This window comes from Ascaphus truei, chromosome 1, assembly GCF_040206685.1.
Source record: "Ascaphus truei isolate aAscTru1 chromosome 1, aAscTru1.hap1, whole genome shotgun sequence".
In the NCBI taxonomy this organism is placed as follows: domain Eukaryota; kingdom Metazoa; phylum Chordata; class Amphibia; order Anura; family Ascaphidae; genus Ascaphus; species Ascaphus truei.
This window is the reverse complement of record NC_134483.1, coordinates 254,314,194-254,340,858: the sequence shown is the minus strand read 5'-3', so window position 1 is coordinate 254,340,858 and position 26,665 is coordinate 254,314,194. Positions and strand designations below refer to the sequence as shown.

Sequence of the window (26,665 nt, the reverse complement as noted above, 5' to 3'; positions counted from 1 at the left end):
TGGGGAGGTGAGAAGGGGAAAAAAAAGAATGTTTATTCAAAGGACATTACAATTTTGCATGCAAGGTTTATGAATATGAGGAGTTTAAAGCTACGATGCCTCAACTGCAGCCATCTTTAATGTTGAGGATGTTTGATGAAACAGAGACAGAAGAGTTTGTAAGTAAGAAAAGTTATGTTGATTTCTTTGACAAAAGGAAATTAGTGTGGTTAATGTTAGAATACAGTATGCTAGTTTAGTTTTTTTTGCTGTGATAAAGTGAGAATTTACTGGTTAGAAATGTATTTCTTTGTTTTTAGTTCAGTATTTTAATGTAATATAGGAAGTTATATTGTAATGCGTTTTTTTTTGGTTATGTTTTTTAACTGAAAGAATAGTTAATTAGTACATGATATAGGTTTAGTCCTGTGTGTTCAAATGATCAGGAAAATAATGCTTTCTGTTTTTGTATTTTATGTTTTGATGACATAAGCTGTAATGTTATATTATGAAAATAAACAAATTTATTTAAAAAACGAAATAGCTGTCTGTGGGTGGGTTTACTGGCTATGCATCTTAACCCTGGCTTTGCTTAAAGCTGTGACCATGCAGCAAGCTTAAGCCTATAGGGAACCATGTTTAAAATGGTTTTGAAGCAATAAGTGGCACTGTGTGCTCATTTGCATGTCATTTCCCAGAATCCCTTGCTGCAGTGGAAGTGCTGTGTGCTGGGTGATAATGGTGAAAGGCAGGGGTTGCAGACCTGCCTAAGACATGCAAATGAGCATACAGTTATATTTCCATTCATTATATATATAAATATATATTGTGACAGAAACCAGGGGTTGGTAATAAACTCCATATACAGGGCTCCCAGGATACTGAACAGTTTCTGTCCTGTCTAAGCTGAACAGGGCAGCCTCGTGGTACAGGCACTCCATTCCACAGTTTGTCTGCTGCCTGTTTTCTGTCACCTGTCATGCTGATTAGAGTTCAGGTATATAAGACCTGTTTCCTGTTTCCTCTGGGCCCCGCCCAAGAGCCTGGAAGGCTGCTGAACTGCAGAGGGGTGAGAAAGCCTCTTTCTCAAATCGCTTCATTCATTCTGTTAGTTTGTCTAAAGACTGCAAAGGTACTTATTTTGTTGGTGGAAGTGGACAAGCCACTTCCAACTCTGAGTCAGGGACATCTAAGTTTAAGTTATCGCTCAGACGAGCAGCTTTTTGTTTGGCTTTGTTTTCTGTTTAAACTGTGGCAGTCTCAGTGCCTGGGACTGAATAAACCAGGCATAGCCTGTTTAAAGGAACAGTACGTGACGTCTCATCATTTAACCTACCCTAAAAGACCGTGTTCTAACAGTCCCGGACAGACGGCGGAGCCCCGGAGTAAGCCGTTTTGTCACATATGGTGGAGAATGCGGGCAGAACACTGAAAGGTCTGGGGGTTAAAGAACTTTAAAAAAAAAAAAAAAGAAGGTTTTTTTTTCTCTCTCTCCAAACAAGATGGAAGACGTGGTGAGTGCGCTGGTACGCAATGTCGCTGTCCAGAAAGACGCGAATGAAGCCCAGCAACAGGCGAGTGAAACCCAGCGACAGCTGTTAATAGCCCAGCAAGAGACTAATGCAAACCAGCAAGAGACAAACCGCCTGCTGAGAGAGGAGCAAAAGCGGTTCGCTCAGGGCTTACAGCAGGAACTCGAGATCCTGAGGGGGACTATCAGTAACCTTCCACTGGCAGAGGCAGCCCCAGTTCCGAAAATGACCAGGGCAAGCCACTACCTTCAGAAGATGGGACCCTCGGATGATGTGGAAGCCTATCTTCTCACGTTTGAACGCACGGCACAGAGAGAGGGATGGCCAGAAGCTGAGTGGGCTGGTCTAATCGCACCCTTCCTAAGCGGCGAACCCCAGAAGGCTTACTTTGATCTAGAGCCAGCCGAAGCTAACGTCTATGCAAAATTGAAGTTCGAGATCCTCGCCCGCCTCGGCGTAACCACGGCTGTTCGTGCCCAAAGGTTTCACGCATGGTCCTTCACGATGGATAAAGCCACCCGAAGCCAGATGTATGACCTCATCCACCTCGCCCGGAAGTGGCTACAACCCGAGATCAACTCAGCAAGCCACATCGTGGAACGGTTGGTCATGGACCAGTTCTTGAGGAAACTTCCCTCTGCCTTACGCCGTTGGGTCAGTCGGAGTGACCCCCACAATGCGGATGAGCTTGTGGCCCTTGTAGAAAGGTACAGTGCAGCAGAAGAGCACCCGCAACCCACAGTCGTGGAGCAACCCCACTATCCGAGGTTCCAGGACTCTTCCAGAGACGGTAAAAGGGTACCGGGGTTAAGGGGCGCTGAAGAGCGGCGACCACCTTCACGCCGCTCCAGCAACAGTGGTTCGCACACTAAGGGCAATAGCCAACATGGGGAGCCGGGAAAAGGCTCTAAGTGGGACACAGACTATGTACCTAAATGTGTAAATTGTCATGAGAGGGGCCACACAGCAAAAATCTGCCCACTAAATGATGAGCCCATGCAATGCAACAGCGTGGAACCTTATTCGCTGTTGTCCCAATGTATGGGCCCTAGCCCAGAGGACCCCTTGAATAACCATCTGTGGGCATTTGTGAAGGTTAATGGTAAGAGGGTTCGGGCACTTCTTGACTCTGGGAGTATGGTCACACTAGTGTCCGAATACCTATTGCCCATTAAGAAGAAACAGGTAAACAGTTCACAAAGAGTGGCAATTTGTTGTATACATGGGGATAATCATGAATATTCCACTGTTGATGTTTTTTTTGAAACAGAATTTGGTTCTTTAGATTTCAAGGTGGGTGTTGTACCCAAACTGGCACATGATGTGTTAATAGGGACCGACTTTCCCCATTTTCTAAAAATGTGGTCCCCAGCTCAGAATAGCGCCCAGAGTTCAATAGCAGACCATAACGAAGTGTTAGAAGAAACAAATCCTTTCCCTTTTTCAGAAATGGAGGTTGACGAGGGCCCAAATAAGAAGGGGGAAAAGGAGGAGTGCTGTGAAATTCCCTTCCCCATCACTACTTTGGTAGGGAATACCCCAAATCAAGATGTTGATCAGGCACTTACCACCCCAGTACAGGATAAGACCCTCGCTGACCTAGAGGTCAGTCCTGGGAGTTTTAAGAAGGCCCAGTGGGAGGACCCCACATTAGCGGTAGCAAGGGGAAATATACGGGACCAGAATAGTACTCATGGCCAACCAGATAGGTCACTTGCTTACCCCTACTTCGAGGTAGAGAACGACCTAGTATATCGGGTTGATAAAAGAAAATCAGTTACAACTAAACAATTGTTGGTACCACGGACATTCCGTAACGTAGTATTACACCTCGCACATAGTCATCCATTGGGGGGACACCTAGGGGTGGAAAAGACAAAAGAAAAGGTTCTCCGAAGCTTTTATTGGCCTGGGGTTCTGGCAGAAATTACAAACTATTGTTCCTCATGCCCAGAATGTCAGATCACCGCCCCGTTCAGAGCATACCGCAGCCCATTGGTACCCCTTCCCATAATAGAGGTACCATTTGACCGGATTGCTATGGATCTAGTAGGACCCCTAATAAAGTCTGCTAGGGGACATCAGCATATATTGGTAATATTAGATTATGCTACCCGATATCCGGAGGCAGTTCCCCTACGTAGCACCTCTGCTAAAAACATAGCAAAAGAGTTAGTACTTCTGTTTTCCCGGGTCGGAATTCCTAAAGAGATCTTATCTGACCAGGGAACACCATTTATGTCCCAAGTAACAAAAGAGCTATGTAAACTCCTAAAAATCAAGCATCTCAGAACCTCAGTCTATCATCCACAAACAGATGGTTTAGTGGAAAGGTTCAATAAAACCTTAAAGAGCATGTTACGCCGGGCGGTCGATAAGGATGGGAAAAACTGGGACTGTTTGTTACCATACCTGTTATTTGCCATTAGGGAAGTTCCCCAGTCATCCACAGGCTTCTCCCCGTTTGAACTATTGTATGGCCGACATCCAAGGGGCTTACTGGATATAGCCAAAGAAACTTGGGAACACGAGGTTACCCCTTACAGAAGTGTAATAGAGCATGTTGCCCAAATGCAGGACCGCATTGCTGCAGTCCTACCCATAGTGAGGGAACACATGGAGAAAGCTCAAGAAGCACAAAGGAATACGTATAATAAGGGTGCTAGGGTCAGAATTTTTTTTCCAGGTGATAGGGTACTAGTTCTGGTTCCCACCGTGGAGAGTAAATTCCTTGCTAAATGGCATGGGCCATATGAGGTCTTGGAAAGAGTGGGAGAAGTAAATTATAGGGTAAGGCAGCCAGGTAGGAGTAAACCTGAGCAAATTTACCATATAAACCTACTCAAGCCCTGGAAAGATAGAGAGGTCTTGTTAACCCTAGTACCCCCAGGTCCGTCAGAGAATCAAGAAACTGACCCAGAGGTTAGCATAGCTGAAACACTGTCCGTGCATCAGAAACGAGAGGTCCAGAGTTTAGTGAGAAGGAACAAAGAAATCTTCTCTACACAGCCAGGTAAAACGAACGTAATTAAACATGACATAGTCTCTGAACCGGGGGTCCGAGTTAACCTTAAACCGTACCGAATCCCAGAGGCCAAGAGAGAGGCTATAAGTTTAGAGGTTAAAAAAATGCTAAAACTAGGCGTAATTGAGGAATCCCAAAGTGGGTGGAACAGCCCTATAGTTTTAGTCCCAAAGCCAGACGGTACAACAAGGTTTTGTAATGACTACCGGAAACTAAACGCGGTGTCAAAATTTGATACTTATCCTATGCCCAGGGTGGATGAACTTGTAGATAGACTGGGCAAAGCCCGATATCTCACAACCCTAGACCTAACAAAAGGGTACTGGCAGGTTCCCCTCACAGAAAGGGCAAAAGAAAAAACAGCCTTCTCAACCCCAGACGGCCTCTTTCAATATAAGGTGCTGCCTTTTGGCTTACATGGAGCTCCCGCCACATTCCAAAGAATGATGGATAAAATTTTAAAACCACATGTTCGGTACGCTGCCGCCTACCTGGATGATGTGGTAATCCATAGTGAAGATTGGCAGTCCCACCTTCCAAAGGTCCAAGCTGTGCTCGACGCAGTTCGGTCTGCTGGACTAACTGCTAACCCCGCTAAATGCACTATTGGTCTGGAGGAGGCCAAGTATCTGGGGTATTCTATTGGTAGAGGGTTACTCAAACCACAAACACTCAAAGTAGAGGCGATACAAAATTGGCCAAGGCCAGTCACAAAAAAACAAGTAAGGACCTTTTTGGGGTTAATTGGCTACTATAGGAGGTTTATTCCCAATTTTGCAACTAAGGCAACCCCACTAACCGACCTCACAAAAGCAAGAGGACCGCTAATGGTAAAGTGGTCCCCCGAAGCCGAACAGGCCTTTAGAAGCCTGAAAGAAGCTCTCTGTGCCCAACCAGTGTTGGTCACACCTGACTTCTCCAAAGAGTTCGTAGTCCAAACCGACGCATCTGAGGTAGGGCTGGGGGCGGTACTCTCCCAGGAGTCTCAAGGGGAGGAGCACCCCATCCTTTATTTAAGTAGGAAACTAAATCCCCAGGAGAAAAATTACTCCATAGTCGAGAAAGAGTGTCTCGCAATAAAGTGGGCTGTAGAGACACTCAAGTATTATCTGTTGGGGAGAAAGTTCCGATTGGTCACAGATCATGCACCCCTTACCTGGATGTGTCAAAATAGGGAGAAGAACGCTAGGGTGACCAGGTGGTTCCTAAGCCTACAGCCCTTTAAATTTTCTGTGGAACACAGGTCGGGGCACAAACATGGCAATGCCGACGGGTTGTCAAGGATGCACTCCCTAATATCCATGGTCGCTCACCCCTCGAGGTCTGAGCTGGGGGGGAGGATATGTGACAGAAACCAGGGGTTGGTAATAAACTCCATATACAGGGCTCCCAGGATACTGAACAGTTTCTGTCCTGTCTAAGCTGAACAGGGCAGCCTCGTGGTACAGGCACTCCATTCCACAGTTTGTCTGCTGCCTGTTTTCTGTCACCTGTCATGCTGATTAGAGTTCAGGTATATAAGACCTGTTTCCTGTTTCCTCTGGGCCCCGCCCAAGAGCCTGGAAGGCTGCTGAACTGCAGAGGGGTGAGAAAGCCTCTTTCCCAAATTGCTTCATTCATTCTGTTAGTTTGTCTAAAGACTGCAAAGGTACTTATTTTGTTGGTGGAAGTGGACAAGCCACTTCCAACTCTGAGTCAGGGACATCTAAGTTTAAGTTATCGCTCAGACGAGCAGCTTTTTGTTTGGCTTTGTTTTCTGTTTAAACTGTGGCAGTCTCAGTGCCTGGGACTGAATAAACCAGGCATAGCCTGTTTAAAGGAACAGTACGTGACGTCTCATCATTTAACCTACCCTAAAAGACCGTGTTCTAACAGTCCCGGACAGACGGCGGAGCCCCGGAGTAAGCCGTTTTGTCACAATATATATATATATATATACACATATATATATATAAATATATATACACACACACACACACACACACACACACACACACACACACACACACACACATATATATATATACACACACACACATATATATATATATATATATATATATATATATATATATATAATTTGACTTTGCACTTTATGGACCCTCTGTTTCCCGAGTTACAGGCCCCGTTTTGGGGTGCCGATATCCCTGCCATGTTTAAATTCTCACGCGTCACGGCCCATGTGACTGTGAGATTTAAACAAAGTAGGGGATATGGCACCCCATAACGGGGCCTGTAACTTGGGAAGCAGGGGGTCCCCGATGCTGAAATCAATGTGGTTCAGCCCCGGAGACCCCCTGCTTCAATACTCTGTTATCAAAATAAAATAAAAGCAGCTTCATTACCTTAGCAGCTAGACACTAAGGCAACAAAGGGGTTAAGCCAGACTACCTGGTTTATTGGGGGTAGAGGGGGTGGGTGAGGGGGATAGTTTCCCCAGAGTGGGTGATTAGGCCTACTGGGAAGTTTGCGGCATGGGTTAAACCTTCCATTACCTTAGCGGTAGTAACCTCTATGGTAATGAAAGGGTTAACACTTCCCACTACCCAACCAAGAGGCCTAACCACCCACCCTGGGGTAACTACCCCCTTCACCCACTCCTCTACCCCCTTCACCCACTCCTCTACCCTCAATAAACATTACAATACAATACAAACACTAATACAATACATTGAACAACCTTAACGAAAACATGTCCCAACTAGCATATAGTAAACAAGTTGTACTTACTCCTACCAGAATCAAGGCTGTCCTCGCCCTCCTCGTCTTCCTTTGCATCCTCCTCATCTTCAGTGGAAACCGACAGTAAAATAAAAAATACTAACTACTGACCTGCAACCCATTAATCCTCTTAGCAGTTATTAACCACCATGGTAATGAAGGGTTTAACCCGCCCTCACGCTTCCCACCTGAGAAGTTTAACCACCATCCCTGGGGCAACTACCCACACCTCCCTATACCCATTTATTGTCACAGTGGTAAACCATGCCATTGATAAGACCATGAAATCCAAAGATTGCAGCGGAGCACAGCTGAAGAATGGGGCCAGCACCAGCAATGAAAGGTTAAAAATGTAAATTTATTCGTACATGGTATGAGAAGGGGGGAGACAGAACACACTCTGGTCTGGTGAGGTGCCATCAAGGCTTTGGATATTTCTTCTTGTTTTTTGCATATGTATATCCTTTATTTCTCATATTCCTATTGTTCATACTCATTGGATATCATTTTTGTATCGTTGACTCTGTTGAGTGTATTGACAAATTAGAAAAAGCCCTGCAGCATTGGCTTATTGAGTGGTGAATGTCCCTCAATGTTCTCTCTACCAAACTATTGGTCAATAGATTTTTTTTACCAAGGGATATGGTAGAAGACAGGTGTTAGAGACTCTGGAGATTGTTAGACAGACAGATACGAGTCAACTGTTGGAGCTGTCTAAAAATACAATAGGCAAGACAATAAACCAGTGGATTCATCTTATGAATTTCCTAAATGTATTACTAAATATCATCAAGGTGCACATCAGATCAAAAAAGTCCTAAGAGCCATTGGAGAATTTAATGAGTGATCCAATTATTGGTTAAAAACTGCCTAGACAGATTACGATAGTCTACAAAGAGCAAGAAATATGAAGACAATTTTGGCACCTAGCAAATTAAAACCTGCAAAATCAAATCTTATAGCCAATAAAGTTTTGGTGATTGGTCATTTTCAGTGTGGGAGAGGACGGTGCATTACATGTAAACACCTCAAAACCACAAAGAAAATAATTTCAAGAACTAACCACTCAGACCATTCTGTGATAGTCTATATTAACTGCCTATCCATATATGTGGTTTATTCAATTTCTTGCAGTTGTGGACCACAGTAAATTGGAAGAACAACCCATACTTTAGCAACATGGTTCCTTGAACACCGTCGGAATGTAATATGGGGCTTCCAAATGCATAGTCTGGAACATTTTAAAAGTACATCAAAAAGATCCTTGTTTTATGACTATCATGGCTTTGGAGGCTATGTCCCCCCCCCACAATTTTGGGGGAAGACAGATTGCCTACTTATGTGCAAAATAAACATTCTGGATATATACATTGGGCACATTGGCCCCAATGGGGTTTAATTAATGCATTGATGTGAGTACCATCGTAAAGACTTTTGCTTTTTATCCCTCTGTCTCTGCTGATGGGTGCATTCATCCTGGGGGTCTGGGTTGAACATTCATGTGTACCCTTCCTTAATGTACCTGTTGGACAGAGTTTATCTAATTCCTTATTATTACACTAACACATATTAATACACTGACAAAGTTGAGAAAAAAGTACATTATGGGGGGGGGGGGTCTGACGTAAACAGCACTAGGATCTAAGCAGCCATTTCTGTTCAGCATCCATGTTAGGTGCCTTCTCTTGTCATCCATTTTGTTTATTGTCTGCGTGAATGTGGAATGCAATTGAGGTTTAAAAGACACATTTTTTTATTCTTTCGTTTTTAGTCATAATAAGCATTTCAGCTAACCACAAACCTTGGAGATGGGAGAAATGCCGCCACTGTTACGAAAACTAAGACAGAGATAACAGACACTTTTCACATTCAGGGGGAGGGTCTCATGGTCAAATACACCCTTTCCAAGAAATCACGTATATAGAGAAAAGGTCACTGGCTTGCCTAATAACTTTTTAGCTGATTCAATTAATTTTTGGTATAAATTTTACAGTTATGTTATTAACTCAATGTTCTCATATTCATATTTGTTTATCTTATATGCATATGTAATTACGTACAAGCCACGTCATAAAAGGGGACATGGGCTTAGTATTTTGGTATAAATATGTCTTGTAGGCCATATTTCTGCAGGAGAGCTTTTGTGTTGAAGCTTTTCTCCTGTGTGTGCATGTGACAGGGTGAATGAACGTCACAAGCCATATACCTGGCAAACCTATGTTTAGGCTTGCAGTGCAGCAGTGACGAGGTTAAGTTTCAGTTGAGAAGGGCTGCTTAATTAGTCTGACCGCAGCTGCATAAGTTTTAAAACCCTCAGGCTAGCTGATCAGGAGATATATGACTGTCATACGCTCCTGGGCTAAAGTTGAATGAAGCACTGATTGTGCAGGGTTGGTAGGAAAATGAGAGGATAAATCAAGACACATGTAAAGGTTGGGGCTCAGGAGCAAAACGGCAATCTTACTCCTGTCAGCTCATCGTCCTGGGTCCAATAATTCCTCAGCAGTGAGTCCTATAGTGTGCATCCGGCAGAGAGGTCATGTAGAAGGGAAAGGTGAATCCGGAGCAACAGCAAACAGCCCAATAAAGTCTCCAATAAAGCTTTGATGTTCAATTTCGGACTGTGACGTCATTGGGCTGTTTGCTGTTGCTCCGGATGCACCTTTCCCTTCTAGCTGGTCAGGAGACAGGACTGAAATACTGAAGAGATTACTAAGAATAACAAATAAGGTAGCGCTATTTTCTAATAAACTAGCTGGCTGCCTGTGATATAACTCTAACCCCAAGTCAGATAAGTGTGGTGAAGGAATATTATATCTCTGGCACGCGGTGTGCATAAAATACATACATATATAAAAGATATATACAACCAGTAGTGATGACGCTGGCTGATCCGATAGAATACTCCACGTGATCACCTACACGTGGAGTATTCTATCGGATCAGCCAGCGTCATCACTTTTGGTTGTATATATCCTTTATATATGTATGTATTTTATGCACGCCGAGCGCCAGGGATATAATATTCCTTCACTGAAGAGATTACTGCTATAAGGTCTGTTATTCAAAGTACATGTGTGATGAACTGTCTGTGTCCTGCATGCTGAAGAGAAGTTGCCTTGTTTTCTATGCTGAAGAGAAGCTATTTTGTTTTTGTATGCTGAAGAGAAGCTATTTTGTTTTTGTGTGCTGTATATTTTTAAGGCTCAATAAAGAAGCCTTATTAAGAGAACACGTGTGTGTGGTTGCATGTACCCTGCAACATATGGTGTCAGAAGTGCCGGGATTTTGAGAGGCCCCTGCAGTTGAAGGGCCACACACACACACAAAAAGGAGAAAAATGGAAGAATTTTTAAAAGAGTTTCAGTGCGAGCAGACCAGACAGCAGGGACTGTTAATGCAGGAGCAGACCAAACAGCAGGGATTGTTAATGCAGGAGCAGGCCCAACTGCTATTGCAGCAGCAAACCTAGCTCCTAACCCAGCAGCAGGCAGCACAGGATGAGCGGATGGCCAAGCTGCTGACCAAATTCCAGGGGTCTGCCAGTCCAGAACTTGCGAACAAACCCCCGGTCCTCCTGAGGAAAATGGCTCCGAACGAGGATCCAGAGGCTTTTTTACTGACATTTGAAAGGGTTGCTGAAGCTCAGGGCTGGGCTGCAGACCGCTGGGCAACTGCTTTGGCCCCGCTCCTCATAGGAGAAGCCCAGGCCTCATATCAGGGCATTCCAGCAGATCAGGCAATGGACTACCAACAAGTAAAAGCTGCCATACTGAATCGCTTAGGTCTGTCCCCAGAGACCTACCGGCAGCATTTCCGGAACCTGAAATACACCGCTAAGATGATAACCCCTTCCGCACGCTCGTGGATAAAACGCCATGCTGCTGAAACCCTAGCTTTGGCGGTCCGACACGTTGAGAACTTTCTTGGAGCCAAGGATCAGACGAGTGCCCTGGAGCCGATGGATCCAACTTCACCAGCACTTGCGGAGACCCAAAGAGGGAGATTGGAACAACAGGGAAACTACGGCCCCTCCATGCGCAATCGCTAAGTGCCACGAAAGGAGCCGTCCTTCCAACAAGGATGAAGAAAAAACGCTGGCCACCGCCGGGACCCTCATCCCCTCCTGATTTCGGCATGTTGCCAAATGAGAGGAACTTCCAAGGACCTCACCCACAGGACCCACCAGATGCCTGGTCTCCAGTATCCAGTCCAGCGGAGCGCTATCCATGGCCCCCTCCTGCGAGGGAACCCTCTCCATGTTCCGCCTGTGGAGAACAAGGTCATCGGCATGTGGACTGTCCACAGATGGATTGTTCCTTCAGCAGGACCGTCGCCTCGACCTTCACTGGAGAAAATTACAAGCCCTGGCTACTTCCAGCCCAGGTTGGGGGAAAAACCATCCAGGCCCTTGTAGATTCGGGCTCTTGGAAAACTCTGGTCTTCCAGGAACTGTTTCCGCCTAACGTCTGTTCTTTTGACTCTCCATGCAATATAGAATGTATACATGGCGATGTAAAACAGTATCCGACAGCCAAAATCCGGCTACAGGTAAAAGGTCAGGAGGACTACCTCGAAGTAGGAGTCGCTCCTTGACTCCCTGCCCTTGTTGTGCACGTCCGGGACTGGCCTTTCTTTTCGGACCTAATGGCTCCAGTCTCTCACGAGGAGCCTTTTTCTATGGCTCAGGAGAACCCTGGCAAACTGTTCCCCTTCTCGGCAGACCTTTTTCCCAGTAGACACCGGGTTCCAAAGACGCTCTGACAAACAGGACTGGTTGCAGAAATCTGGGTCTCAAGGTGACCATTCTAGTAGCCAGAAGTAACAAGTGATGGCTGGGGATGGCAAGAGGGAGGGGGATATGGGCCCTGGAGGTTTACCAGACCTATACCTCCCTGATTTTCACCAGGGGCGAAGGGAAGACCCAGTCCTTGCTAGACAGTATGATAAGGTGGTAAAAATTGATGAGCCGATATTTAATGCACAGGGGGTGATAGTATTCCCCCATTTTGAATTATCAAATGATATCCTGTATAGGCTGAATAGGCAGACACAAACAGGGGAGGTCACCAGACAGATATTGGTTCCCAAGGCGTTTGTTAAATCTGTGTTCACTCTAGCCCATACTGTCCCTTGGGGTGGTCACCTTGGCAGGGATAAAACATTGGATCGTATTTCGTCCCGATCTATTGGCCAGGGATGCATAGTGATATTGCTAAATTATGTGCGGCATGTCCGGAGTGCCAGCTAACTAGTCCGAAGGGACAAAAAACAGCCCCTTTTGTTCCTCTACCCTTGGTGTCAGTTCCCTTTGAGAGGATTGGGGTAGACTTGGTAGGACATCTAGAACCTTCTGCAAAAGGACACAGGTTTATTCTTGTAATAGTTGACTATGCAACAAGATATCCTGAGGCGTTCCCCCTGAGAACAGCAACGACGAAGCAAGTAGCCAACAAGTTGTTGGAACTGTTCTCACGAGTTGGACTTCCCCAGGTTATGTTGACAGAGCAAGGTACAAATTGTATGGCTAAACTGATGCAGGATGTCTTAAAATTACTAGAGGTCAAGTCTGTTCGGACATCGGTCTACCATCCACAGACTGACGGATTGGTGGAAAGATTTAACCGAACTCTAAAAGGGATGCTGAGGAAATTTGTAGATTCAGAGAAGAGAGCCTGGGATGAACTTCTCCATTTTCTGCTGTTTGCAGTGCGGGAAGTTCCCCAGACCTCCACGGCATTCTCTCCATTTGAACTGCCCGGGGTATCCTAGAGCTCCTAAAGGAGTCCTGGGAGGAACAGTGGTCCCCTTCTAAGAATACCATGCAATATGTATTGGACCTTAGGAAGGGCCTAGATGTGGTCGGGCATTTTGCTAGGGAGAATGTTAGATCAGCCCAGGACAGTCAGGAGAGACATTACTATCAAAATGCTCGTATGAGAGTGTTTCACCCAGGAGATCAGGTGATGTTGTTGTTACCCAGTTGTGAGAGCAAACTCCTAGCCAAATGGCAGGGCCCATTCGAAGTACTCCACTGCATGGGTGATGTGGATTATGAGATCGCTCAACCAGGGTCCAGGAAGTGTAAACCAATTTACCATGTGAACTTGCTGAAACCCTGGAAGATGCAGTGGTCTCTATTCATCCACCCGGTGGAGGAGGAAATGGACTTGGGTCCTCAGCCCCCACGGGAGGACATTGTGGGTGCCGATAAAATTCCAATGGGTAGACAGTTGTCCTCTGAACAAAAAGGGGACTTGTTAGAAATAATTAAACAATTCCATGATGTTTTTTCTGATTTACTAGGGCAAACTAATTTAATTTCACATGTGATCGAGACAGCACCTGTGGTAAAAGTACATTCCCGTCCTTATAGGTTTCCTGAATGTCGTAGGACCCTGGTAGAGAAGGAGGTACAAGAAATGTTACACTTAGAAGTGATTGAGGAATCATGCAGTGAGTGGTGTAGTCCACTAGTTATGGTCCCTAAACCCGATGGGAAGGTAAGATTTTGTGTGGACGTCATAAAAGGTCAATGCGGTATCCAAGTTTGACGCATTTTCGATGCCAAGGGTGGACGAGTTAATTGACGCCCTTGGTAATGCAAAATATATATCCACGATGGAGTTAACAAGAGGATACTGGCAAATTCCTTTATAGGAAAAGTCCAAGTGCAAAACAGCCTTTGCCACTCCCATGGGTTTATACCAGTTTGTGACAATGCCATTTGGACTGCATGGAGCCCCAGCCACATTTCAGAGACTCGTGGATAAAGTGCTGAGACCCCATAGGGCTAATGCCGCAGCCTACCTAGATGACATTGTCATTTATAGTAAACACTGGCGGGCCCATCTAAATAGGCTGAAAGCGGTCCTCAAATCTCTAAGAGAGGCAGGGCTCACAGGCAACCCTAAGAAATGTGCCCTGGGTAAGGCGGAAACCAAATACTTAGGGTATGCAGTGGGAGGTGGAAAAGTAAGGCCACTAGCCGACAAGGTATTTGCCCTGAAGGAAGATCCGACCCCCCAAACAAAAACGCAGGTACGCTCTCTGCTGGGTTTAGCAGTGTACTATCGGCGGTTCATCCCCAACTACTCGGAAATTGCAGCCCCATTAACGGACCTCACAAAAAAGTGTGCCTCTACACAAGTGGTATGGTCAAGGGAGTGTCAGAGAGCCTTTGAGGACATAAAAAGGTGTCTATCAGAGGGTCCCGTCCTTAGAAGCCCAGACTTCAACAGGCCTTTTGTAGTGCAAACCAATGCATCAGAGATAGGGCTAGGGGCAGTGTTGTCACAACAGTTTGAGGGAGTGGATCATCCGATCCTTTTTCTGAGTAGGAAATTGTTTCCGAGGGAAAAAAACTACTCAGTGATTGAGAAGGAGTGCATCGCAGTAAAGTGGGCAATCGAGGCTTTGAGGCATTACCTGGCAGGAGTCCATTTTACTCTGGTGACGGACCATGCTCCATTGAAGTGATTAAATAATATGAAGGACTCCAATGCTAGATTGACCAGGTGATATATGGCCCTCCAACCCTTCTCATTTGAGATTCAGCACAGACCTGGAAAAGAAAATGCAAATGATGACTTCTTTTCTAGAAAAGGGGTGGATGGTCGGGCTTTAGCCGTGCATGGCCCCAGCCACACACTAACAGGGGAGGAATGTGACAGGGTGAATGAACGTCACCAGCCATATACTGTCGCGGCCGAGTTTATTCGAGCATTTGCCCGGTCTCGGCCGCGACAGTAACCGGGCGCGCGCCGGGGTGTCCCGAACGCGCGCCGAAGCCTCGGAGGAGCGGCCCTCCGATCGGGGCTTCTCCCTCGCCTCTCCGGGTCCGCCGGGCCCCCCGGAACCCCCCACCACCATCCCATAGATCACGGCACACCAGGGCTCCCTCGGGGAGCCCTGGCATGCGCGCAGAGGGCGCAGGCACTCGATGAAGCGTGACCGCGCATCGGTGACGCGCGGCACGCCGAGGGAGTGGGGCTAGCAAGCCGGGGCATCCCCCGGCTTGCGGAACTAGCCCTGCTCGAATAAATCGTGTCAGTAGTGTACCTGGCAAACCTATGTTTGCAGTGCAGCAGTGACGATGTTAAGTTTCGGTTGAGAAGGGCTGCTTAATTAGTCTCACCCCAGCTTCATAATCAAGGTTTTTTAAAAACCCCAGGCTGTACACACATGCAGGCTAGCTGGTCAGGAGACAGGACTGAAATACTGAAGAGATTACTGCTATAAGGTCTGTTTTTCAAAGTACATGTGTGATGAACTGTCTATGTCCTGCATGCTGAAGAGAAACTGCCTTGTTTTCTATACTGAAGAGAAGCTATTTTGTTTTTGTCTGCTGAAGAAAAGCTATGTTGTTTTTGTATACTGAAGAGAAGCTATTTTGTTTTTGTGTGCTGTATATTTTTAAGGCTCAATAAAGAAGCCTTATCAAGAGAACCCGCATGTGTGGTTGCATGTACCCTGCAACAGTGCATCCATACGCAATAAACTCATTTGTCATTTTGCAATGTAACCCTCAGATTTGTTTCTTTATTCACGCTTTGCATAGATGGCGCTCCGAACAGGGACCCAAATATACCGGAAGCTGAGCACCTGAAAAAATCACTCCTCGGTCACTCATACCTGAGTGCTCATAAGGATCAAGGTAAAAGGCACCTTTTGAGAAATGCCTAAGTCTAAAAAATTGTTTGAGTGATGTGTAGAGAGCTAGGTTTTGGAAGAGTGTTTCAATCTGGTTGACGGGTAACCCTAGCAGTTTCAAATGAGTGTATTAATCTCTGCTCCTGTATCCATTTTAAAGTATTAGAGTTGTAATGTTTTGTTAGGGACTAAAGTGAGAATCCCATTAAAAGTTTTGGTGTTTTGGTGATGAGGGGGAGTGCTTGTATGATTAAGGGATTGTCTTCAAGATTGTCTTGACTTTTCCTTGATTGTATGTTTACTCTGTTTTATCAATAACATACCAAAAGAATTGTACATGATCAATTAAATTTGATTATTGTATCAGGAGAATTTTACATTATCAATTAAATTTGGTTATTGTAACAGGAGTTGTACGCAATCAGCTTGCGCTGGTTACTGTAGCAGGAGAATAATGGGAGATCAAAGTTCTCAAAATTTGCTGTTAGTGGTTGTGTCAGCAGACAAAAATAATAAAGAATGGACACAGAGAATAAAAAGAGACAATATAAATATATTTTGTTGGCCAATGAAAAAGCACATGCAAGTCCAAGTGAAAAACAAAACATGCAAGTCCCAGTAAAAAAACAAAAAAAAAAAACACGCCCCCCCAAGTTAAAAAAGTTTGTTTGCAATAAATTGCTTTGGAAAAAATTGTGAACCTATGGGCAGCCGCCCCGATTTTCTTATTCGTAAGAATGCGAACGCAAGGGCTCATAGTGGAACCTTCTAACTTTCAGTAATCCCTGTGTGTGTCCGTGGCAGTATAAATCTTCGGATTTTATGAGGTTTTTGTGGCTAAAGTTATGCATGGCATGACCGGCTAACTGAAGCAGCAGAAATCAGGTGTGCAAGCATAAGCCTAACCTCCATTTTCCCCACAACAATAAGTGGTTATAAGTAATTTCCTGATACAAACTCAAGTTTCGGTGTCGTCAAGTAAAAGTGTGGTGCCCTTAATGGAGAGTTGTCAAAAAGAAAAAAATGGATTACTAGTGGTGGACAGGCAAGCAGAATATGGTATTTACAATCTTTTTACACACTCACTCCACATGAAATTTTACTTTTAGCTAAAGGAGTGTCATTTTGTCCAGTACACCAACTAGTTATAAATTATTTGCGGGCCTTAACAGGTACGTCAGGAAGTTGACCTTGATGAGGCACTTTTCTATGAAGAGCCAGAGGGATTCAGGCGAGTTGGCGTTTAACACTTAGAACCACAAATGCATAAATGTACTGACTTCTATATTAATGGAGTCAGATTACCCTATTGTGGTTGCTTCATATCTTGTAAATACACAGGGTTTGGGTTTTGGAATTATATCCAATCCATCTGTATCTTCTAATTTAGTTAATTCTTCAGGTACTTTCTCAAATCATTGTTATTTAGGTCATTCTTATTCACAGTATCCATCCTTGGAACCATCATATGGTTCTAATTTAGGTTATTCTTCATCCATCAGTTTGGATCATTGTAATTTAGGTAATTCTTTAGATCAGCCATTGGTAGTTTCCGGTGTCTCAAATTTAGATCACTCTTTGGAACAGAAATGTATATTCCCTAGTACTGATGTAGCGGCCGCTATTCGAACGATTAACGCAGTATGTAGATCGGAATACCCATTCGATGGCACGCAATTTGATTTAATCGTGCCGACTTAAACACGCGGTTTGGTTATCGTTTTGTCCGGATTAGAAAATGGCATTTTAGCTGTGATTCCTGCCACGCATGCGCGCCGTATGCTCTTCAAAGCTTCTTCTATTCTGCTGTGCCAAGTCATCTTGGAGTTCACCGCTTATAAACAACACAACACCCCTCCCCCCACAGAGCTGTTAATAAGATTACCATACGGCTTTCAAAGCTGCCCCCCCCCACACACACACTTTAGTAGTTGAATCAAATCATTAATATTTGTTTTTAAAATTTTATTGGGTAATGAATCATACAAAAATGCAAAAATACAAAAATACAATAATTCGTGTACAGGCTTTTCCTTTCTTTTCCTTTGTTATGGTTGCATTTGATTCTGTATTGCTGAACTGTACAGTACAGTACTGAAAATTAAAACCAGAAATAGTTGATTAAACAAAAAAATAATATTTTTTGGGGGGGGTCTGATGATTTTAATCCCCCCCACACACGTTCAGTGTGCGATATTCATGTCTGCAAAACTGTAGTATAATCAAATAAGCAATAATAGACTTTATTAAAGAAAAAAACATGTGCTGTTTAACAGTAACTGTTTTTTTCTTTGGGGGTATGGGGATCAAAACATTATGATTACCTGTTGAGAATATGTCTTTGAACTACAGCTTGTAACTTCATACAGCTAGCACAGCTCGCACCTCCTCCCCCCGCACACACACGGCTCAAGGATTTCAACCTCTTATCAACTCCCCTGACAAACCATGCCACGCACGCGCAAGTGCGATAAGCTAAGCCCTTCTAACTTGCCTTTTCTTCAACACAACACTCCCCCCCACCCACTAGTAATAAGATTAACATGTTGTGTGAGATACAGGCCTAGCTAAGAAAGCCCTTCTAAAATTGCTATTGTACTGTAATAAAACAAGTCAACTTGAAGTTCAAAGCTTATCAACAACAGAGCCCTCCAACAGAGCCATTCACGTAAATGTTCTGTTGCGTGATTATCATGAGCTGGGCAGAAGACATTGTTGATAATCCTTAATGCAGGAAAATAGTATTTTTCAACAGCATTTTATTGCATTATAAACAGAAATGATTGATTAAATAATAAAAATATAATAATTTTTAAAAAGCATTTTTTGTTTTTATATATATTTTTTCCCCAAACTAATGTGAAGTGCAATGCTTTGTTTGTTGAACTGTTCATAAGAATTTCAGGTCTGCAAGAGGGGTATAAAAAATAGATTGTATTTTTTAATGCATAATACAGTACAAAAATACAATACAGTAGCTCTTGTCTTTCTCTTCGTTATGGCATTGCAAGATGCGGAGAGAGGTGGCTGCAGCTCTATAAATACAGTATTTCAAAAGATTTTTTTAAAAACATTATTTTATTTGACAAACACGGATTTCTATACAGTAACTATTATCTGTCACGCTGTGCAGCCCGCAGACCAGGCCAGTCCCCTGTATTGAGGTGGGATGTTGAATATACACACCGACAGCAGAGGGAGCGGGTCCGGGATGTGGTTGTAGCGTGGCCAGGCCTGAATTAAGATTTAGAATAGTCGTTGTACTTGCCATGTTCAGGAGCATAGAGAGTTCCGTAGTCAAATCCATTTCCGTGTCCAAGTGTCTGAGAGGTAAGAATCGTGATGGGTAAGCCGAAGTCAGGAGCCAGAGAGGTAAGTCAGACAAGCCGGTTCAAATCTGTAGGGGTAAAGACAAACAGGAGCACAACACAGTTTCCAGGCTACACAGGAATCAAGGAGCTATGCAGAGCAAGGAGGAAGTGACAGAGCAGGGTATTTAAAGCGGTATCCACCAATCCGGATGGTGGCGTGACGAGGAGCTCCTGAGAGGCTTGGAGTAACAGGGCTCAGCTGAGAGTGCAGGAGGCGTGGCAAGAACTCCCGGGCTGAGCGGGGAGTGGAGGCAGGCATGGCGCGCGTGTTACAAGTGCCAGGGATAGATGAGCGCTCTGTAATGCCGGCGTGAGAATCCAAGATGGCAGCCGCGGTGTGATTAGCAGGAAGTGCCACGCGCCATCAGGGGTAGCGATGAGGGGTAGAGGCAGCAGCAGCTGCAGTACGGGTAGTGGGTAAGGAGAAGTCACGTCGCAGGGGACGTGGCCCCCGATTCCTTACAGTACCCCCCTGTAGACGGACGTTCACAGAGGTACACAATGGGAGGCTTTATAAGGTGAAATTATAATAGGCTTTATTGTGCCTTTTCCTTTTTATCAGGAAAGTATCCAAACACAGGGGGGGGGAACAAAGCTTCTATCCACTTGGGAGTATTTCTAGTGAACTCCTATGCAATTAATTCACATCTCCGTTAGTTAAGCAATTCTCCCAACCCCAAACACATAGCATGCAATAAGCAGATATAAGCAGTCTTTTAAGAATGAAAGTCTTATCTGTTCCTTGTGGTTTGGAGGGAAAATCTTCACTGTCCCTGCTTCAGCTCCCTTGTCTCCAGGGTTGTTCAGCATACAGGTTTAGAAGTTTTCCCTGTGTCTTGAAAGCAGCTCTGCTATCTTTTAGCAGAGCTCAAGACAAGTGTGTCTCCAAGTTCAGCTCAGGTGTCAGCTAAAGAGTTCTCACTTTGTGTTTCAAAAGACAGGCTTTCGAAGCCATCTAATCAGGCAGGTGGTGTTTTGTTAATTGACTACCAGCAGTTAACCACCACAATGCTGGATTAGAGGCACATTACCTGAACAGGGATAAGTCCCCTGTTACACCCCCCTTCAGGATTGACCTCCGGACGATCCATCCAAGGCTTCTGTGGAAATTTGTTATGGAAGCGATTCAAGAGAAATGGAGCATGGATGTCCTCCTTGTGTACCCAAGAGCGTTCCTCTGGGCCATAACCCTTCCAGTGAACAAGGAATTGTATCTTTCCTCTGGATACGTGAGAATCCATGACTGGTTTGGGTTTATGGGTCTTAGTAGGGAACCGTTTGCTCTGGACGAATGGCTTGAGCAAGGAAACGTGGAATACGGTTGGAATCCTCATGGAAGACGTAAGTTTCAGACGAAATGCAACAGGATTGATTTGTTCCTGGATCTGAAAAGGCCCTAAGAATTGGGGTGCCAATTTCGGGGTCGGAGACTTCAACTTGATGTTCTTGGACTAAAGCCAAACTCAGTCCCCTGGCTTGTAATTAGGGGCCTGTTGACGACGATGGTCTGCCTGAGACTTGAATTTCTGAGCGGCGCTAAGATGAGCGGACTGGATCTTGATCCATGACTCCTGCAGAGTAGTTACCCATTCATCAGCCGCCGGCATTCCTATCGGAATGTTTGAGATTGGCAGTCGACTTGGGTGGGAACCATAATTCACGAAGAACGGGGTTTCGTGCGTGAATTCATTACGAAGTGAATTGGTTGCCCACGGTAGCAGGTCAACCAATTTATCCTGGGACTCGGAAATAAAACACCGTAGGTATTGTTCCAGTGTTTGATTTAGTCTCTCAGTTTGCCCATTAGTCTGGGGGTGATTCGTCTGACGAAAAGGAAAGCACCATGCCAAGCCTCTTGGAGAAAACACACCAAAATTTCTATATAAATTGTGTGCCTCGGTCCGAGACTATGGATGTAGGAATCCCATGGATGCAAAACACCTCCTTGGTGAAGATATCAGCTAGGGTGGACGAGGAGGGAAGTCCTTTGAGTGGAACAAAGTGGGCCTGTTTTGAAAAACGGTCAACGATGACCAAAATGGTATTCATCCCTCTGGAAGGTGGTAGATCCACAATGAAATCCATTGAAATATGTGACCATGGACGTTCAGGTACTGGCAAGGGCATGAGCAAGCCTGAGGGTCTTTGATGAAGAGTCTTCTTTTGTGCGCATACTGGACAAGCACCAGTAAATTCATGAACCATCTTTGCTATATTAGACCACCAAAAAGTATGCTTGATAAGATCCAAAGTTCTTTTGAAGCCGGGATGGCCAGCTGAACGGACGGAGTGGCCCCATTCTAGTATCTATTGATGAAACCTGGGTGCGGCATAAAGAGTTCCTTCTGGTACCTCTAGACCACTCGGAATTTGTGTCTGAGCTTCAACGATTTTTTTGAGAATGTCAAATGAGTTGGCGGAAATTATAAACTTAGAGGGTACGATAGTTTCAGGGGTTTCTTCAGATCTTTCCTCAGGAGAAAATTGTCAGGACAAGGCATCAGCTTTTGTGTTCTTAAAACCGGGAATATAAAACAGAGTATAATTAAATTTTGAGAGAAATAGTGCCCAACGGGCTTGACGAGACCCCAGATGACGTGCATTTTCGATATAAAGAAGATTTTTATGATCGGTCAATATATAAATAGGGTCGCGAGAGCCTTCCCGGAGATGTCACCATTCCTGTAAGGCCATATTGATAGCCAAGAGCTCTCTATTGCCAACATCATAGTTCTTTACAGCAGGCGAAAACTTCTTTGAAAAAAAACCGCATGGATGAAGCTTATCTTGAGGGAAGAATTTCTGGGACAGGATGGCGCCTGCACCACAATCAGATGCATCAACTTCTAAAGTAAAAGGAAGACTAACATCGGGATGTCGCAGAATGGGTGTCGAGATAAAAGCTTGTTTCAGGGTTTCGAAAGACGAGACGGCCTGCGGAGGTCATACAGACAGGTCAGCTCCCTTCTTGGTAAGGGCAATAATGGGAGCCACAGTGGTAGAAAAATTTCGGATCAATTTCCTATAGGAATTGGAGAAGCCCAAAAAATGCTGGATGGCTTTGAGAGATTTGGGCTTAGGCCAATCCAAAACAGCCTTAAGTTTTTCAGGGTCCATTGAAAATCCTTTATCTGAAATTATATAGCCTAAGAAGGCAGTAGAGGTTTGATGAAAAAGACATTTCTCGAGCTTAGCGTAGAGATCATTGACACGAAGGCGAGCGAGAACAGGCCTGGTATGCTGGACATGATCTTGAAGATTTTTAGAAAAAATTAGGATATTGTCCAGATAGACGATTACGAAAGAGTTGAGAACATCACGGAAGACATCATTCCTAAAATCCTGAAAAACAGCAGGAGCATTGCATAAGCCGAAGGGCATTACAAGATACTCGTAGTGGCCGCTTCTGGTATTGAAGGCAGTCTTCCATTCATCGTCTTCTCGGATGCAAACAAGATTGTAAGCTACTCGGAGGTCTAGCTTGGAATTTTTTTTGCCCCTTGAAGCCTATCAAAAAGTTTGGAGATCAGCGAAAGGGGGTATCGATTCTTGACTGTGATGAGATTGAGACCTCGGCATGGTCTCAGGGATCCGTCTTTCTTTTTGACAAAAAAGAAACAGGCACCAGCGGGTGACGAAGAATTACGAATGAATCCTTTTTCAAGGTTTTCTTTGATGTATGCTGCCATGGCTTCAGTTTCAGGGAGAGACAAGGAGTAGGACTTACATTTCGGAAGAACAGCACCGGGAACAAAATCAATGGGGCAATCATAAGGTCTGTGAGGAGGTAGAACCTCCGATTGTGTCTTGCTAAACACGTCAATAAAATCCGCATATGCTTCAGGAAGAGCGGAATCATTAGCCGGGGGCGTTTCCACTCCCACGAGGACTGTGGTAGGAGAAATGACCGGCAATGGTGAGGCGTCTGACTCTGGCTCCCACTGAATTGTCTTGCCATCCCTCTAATCAATGCGTGGGTTGTGCTTCTGCAGCGAGGGTAATCCTAGGATAACTGGAACGGCAGGAGAGTGCATCACGTCAAAGGTTATGATTTCTGTATGAGTATCGGCAGAAAGGGTGAGAGGAAGAGTCTCTAACGTGATGAAGGCAGGTTGCAAAGGGCGACCATCAATAGCCTCGAGGCCAATCGGCGACTTCTTAGCGATGAGCGGAATTTTGTTATGAGTAGCAAAATATTGATCCACAAAGTTACCACGGATCCTGAATCAAGAAAAGCGGCGGTGTTTACGAGAAAATTCGGACCTTCAAGCGAGACTGGAAGCATAATTCTCTTAGGGAGTTCCTTTTCAGAGATAGGGTGAGAAGATATTGACCCCAAAATGAGTCCCTCTTGCCCCATTGGTCGTGTTTGTTCTTTGGATCTTAAAGGACAAAAACGTACCATATGCTCAGGAGATCCACAGTAGTAGCAAAGGCCCTCATTACGGCGACGAGCCCTTTCGGCAATCCAGTCAGGGGTTTTATCGGTAGTCTTGTCGGTATTACGGAACTCTTGACTGGCAATCTGCATGGTTTCCACAGCGTCTAGAACAGGGCGAATAGCTGGGAAGGACCTTGGAAGAATAGGGTCAGAAGAGAAAATTCTGGGATGCTGGCGTTCATGACGGCGCTGTTGAAGGCGCTGATCCACTCGTATACATTGTGCGATCAATTCCTCCAATCCATGGGGCCTGGGCTGGACTGCAAGTTCATCCTTTACAGAATCGGCCAAACCTTGCCAAAACACAGCAATAAGGGCTTCTTGGTTCCAATGCGTCTCCGCCGCGACAGTCCGGAATTCCAATGCGTAATTGGCTACGGACCTACGACCTTGAGACAATTGAACAAGAGAAGCAGCGGCAGTATCTCTGCGGGGGGGAATATCGAATACCTGCTGGAATTCTTGGCAGAAGAGCTGGTAATCCTGGGTGATTTCCGCACGCAACTCCCAGATAGGAGAGGCCCATGCCAAGGCGTCCCCTGTTAAAAGAGAGTAAACATAGGCTACCTTAGTGCGTCCGATGGGGAACAGGCTGGGAGAAATCTCAAACTGTATTTCACATTGGTTCAAAAACCCACGACAGGTTAGAGGGTCACCCACATATGCTTTAGGCGTAGGAATCCTGAGTTCTGATGGCCGATTGTCACCCTGCACGGCTAGGGCCGGTGGCAGAATAGGCTGTAGTGAAAGCTGGGAAAGCTGTTGTACCAGCTCTGAGATCCCAAAGTATCCATGCAAAGCACAAGTCCCCTGATTAGTTGTGATTAGTTGGCCCACCTCAGTCAGGTCTGTTTCTGTTAGGCTCTGCATAATGTCACGCTGTGCAGCCCGCAGACCAGGCCAATCCCCTGTACTGAGGTGGGATTTTGAATATATACACCAACAGCAGAGGGAGCGGGTCCGGGATGTGGTTGTAGCGTGGCCAGGCCTGGATTAAGATTTAGAATAGTCGTTGTACTTGCCGAGTTCAGGAGCATTGAGAGTTCCGTAGTCAAATCCGTTTCCGTGTCCAAGGGTCTGAGAGGTAAGAATCGTGATGGGTAAGCCGAAGTCGGGAGCCAGAGAGGTAAGTCAGACAAGCTGGTTCAAATCTGTAGAGGTAAAGACAAACAGGAGCACGACACAGTTTCCAGGCTACACAGGAAGCAAGGAGCTATGCAGAGCAAAGAGGAAGTGACAGAACAGGGTATTTAAAGCGGTATACATCAATCCGGACGGGGGCATGACGAGGAGCAGCTCCTGAGAGGCTTGGAGTAACAGGGCTCAGCTGAGAGTGCAGGAGGCGTGGTAAGAACCCTCCGGGCTGAGCAGGGGGTGGAGGCAGGCATGGCGCGCGTGTTACAAGTGCCAGGGATAGATGCGCGCTCTGTAACGCCGACGCGAGAATTCAAGATGGCGGCCGCGGTGTGAGTTGCAGGAAGTGCCGCGCGCTGGCAGGGGTAGCGATGAGGGGCAGAGGCAGCAGCAGCTGCAGTACGGGTAGTGGGTAAGGAGGAGTCATGTCGCAGGGGACGTGGCCCCCGATTCCTTACATTATCTTACACATCCTCCCCCCCTTTCCTTTCTTGTAGTAGTTCTGAAAATGAAAAGAAACAATAAATGCAGACATGGTTAATTTGAGTGCTATACATTACTTATAGTGCAGTGACGTGCTGTATCTTACTTACCTGTGCCTGATTAACAGAAATAAATGGTTAAAACAATAACAATACAGTATTTATTTCAAAAGATTTTTTTTTAAACTTTTTTTTTTGGCAAACACGAATTTCTATACAGTAACTATTGAGAGAAGTGGGAGAGGGGGGTTTATGTAAGATACAGGCTGGTTTGTACATGAACACATACTATTATCTTACACATCCAACCCCCCCTTCCTTGCTTGCGGCAGTTCTGAAAAGGACAAGAAACAATAAATGAAGACATGGTTATTTTTAGGGCCATACTTACCTGTATCATACTTACCTGGGCCTTATTACTTTCCCGAGGCCTGGCCATTATGTTGTATAACAATAGGCAACAAAGTAGCAATATGATCAATATATTTATTACATCTGGCTACGGTGAGTATATTGTTCCAGAAATTCAGTATCCCCTTTTCCAATTCTTCCTTTTTGGACGGTTTCCACACTTTTCTGATATAATCCTTCAACTCATGCCATACCATTTCGATTGGATTAAAATCTGGTGATCTGTAATACAGTAGGAGGGGAGAAAAAAGGTGAATTACATAAGGAGATATACAGTAAACTATGTAAAACAATGCGAAAAGGTTACCCAACTTACTCCGCTGGCATCTTAACCCAGTTGATACCGCTGGCAAGAATGTGAGCCGTCGACGCTGTGTGTTTCGGATCATTGTCCTGGAAGAACCGGTGACCAGATGGGAAATCATTCTTTATGTATTCAACAACATGTAGAACGCTTTATTCATGATTCCTGGAAACAAGAAAAAACATGTAACATTAGGGTACAAAATATTGAATACAGTACAGCTGTCCAGTGCGTAAGGCCACAGCATGTGTATTTGTGTATTATTTTACCCTCAAAGATAATGATGCATCATGCTCCTTGTCTAGAGATGGCAACCCACACATGCATCTTCACTGGGTGCGTGGGACGCGGCTTCAGAGATAGATGTCCTTTTTTGTAGAATCCAAAACAGGCAAAACTCTCAAGTGCTACAGTTGTCTCATCTGTAAAGATGACATCTCCTCTCTCCCTTTCTCCTGTGCCCTTTGGAATGCCCACTCCCTCTCCAACAAGTTCCTCTCTGTGCATGACTTCTTTCTCACTCACTCTCTGCTCCTATTTGCTATAACTGAGACCTGGCTCACTCAGTCTGACTGTGCTCTGGAATCTGCCCTCTCTTATGGTGGCCTTTCCT

The 26,665-nt window shown here is 45.1% G+C and overlaps 1 long non-coding RNA gene across 1 annotated transcript in view; it reads left to right on the top strand.

Annotated features, from left to right (window-relative positions):
* Positions 1-9,903: 9,903 nt before the first annotated feature.
* LOC142496307 (uncharacterized) overlaps positions 9,904-26,665 on the top strand; it is a 316,897-nt gene continuing 300,135 nt past the window's right edge. Inside the window, exons 1-2 of the long non-coding RNA XR_012801943.1 lie at positions 9,904-9,987; positions 15,818-15,913. This is a non-coding gene — a long non-coding RNA (uncharacterized LOC142496307). The remainder of the gene's footprint in view (positions 9,988-15,817; positions 15,914-26,665) is intronic.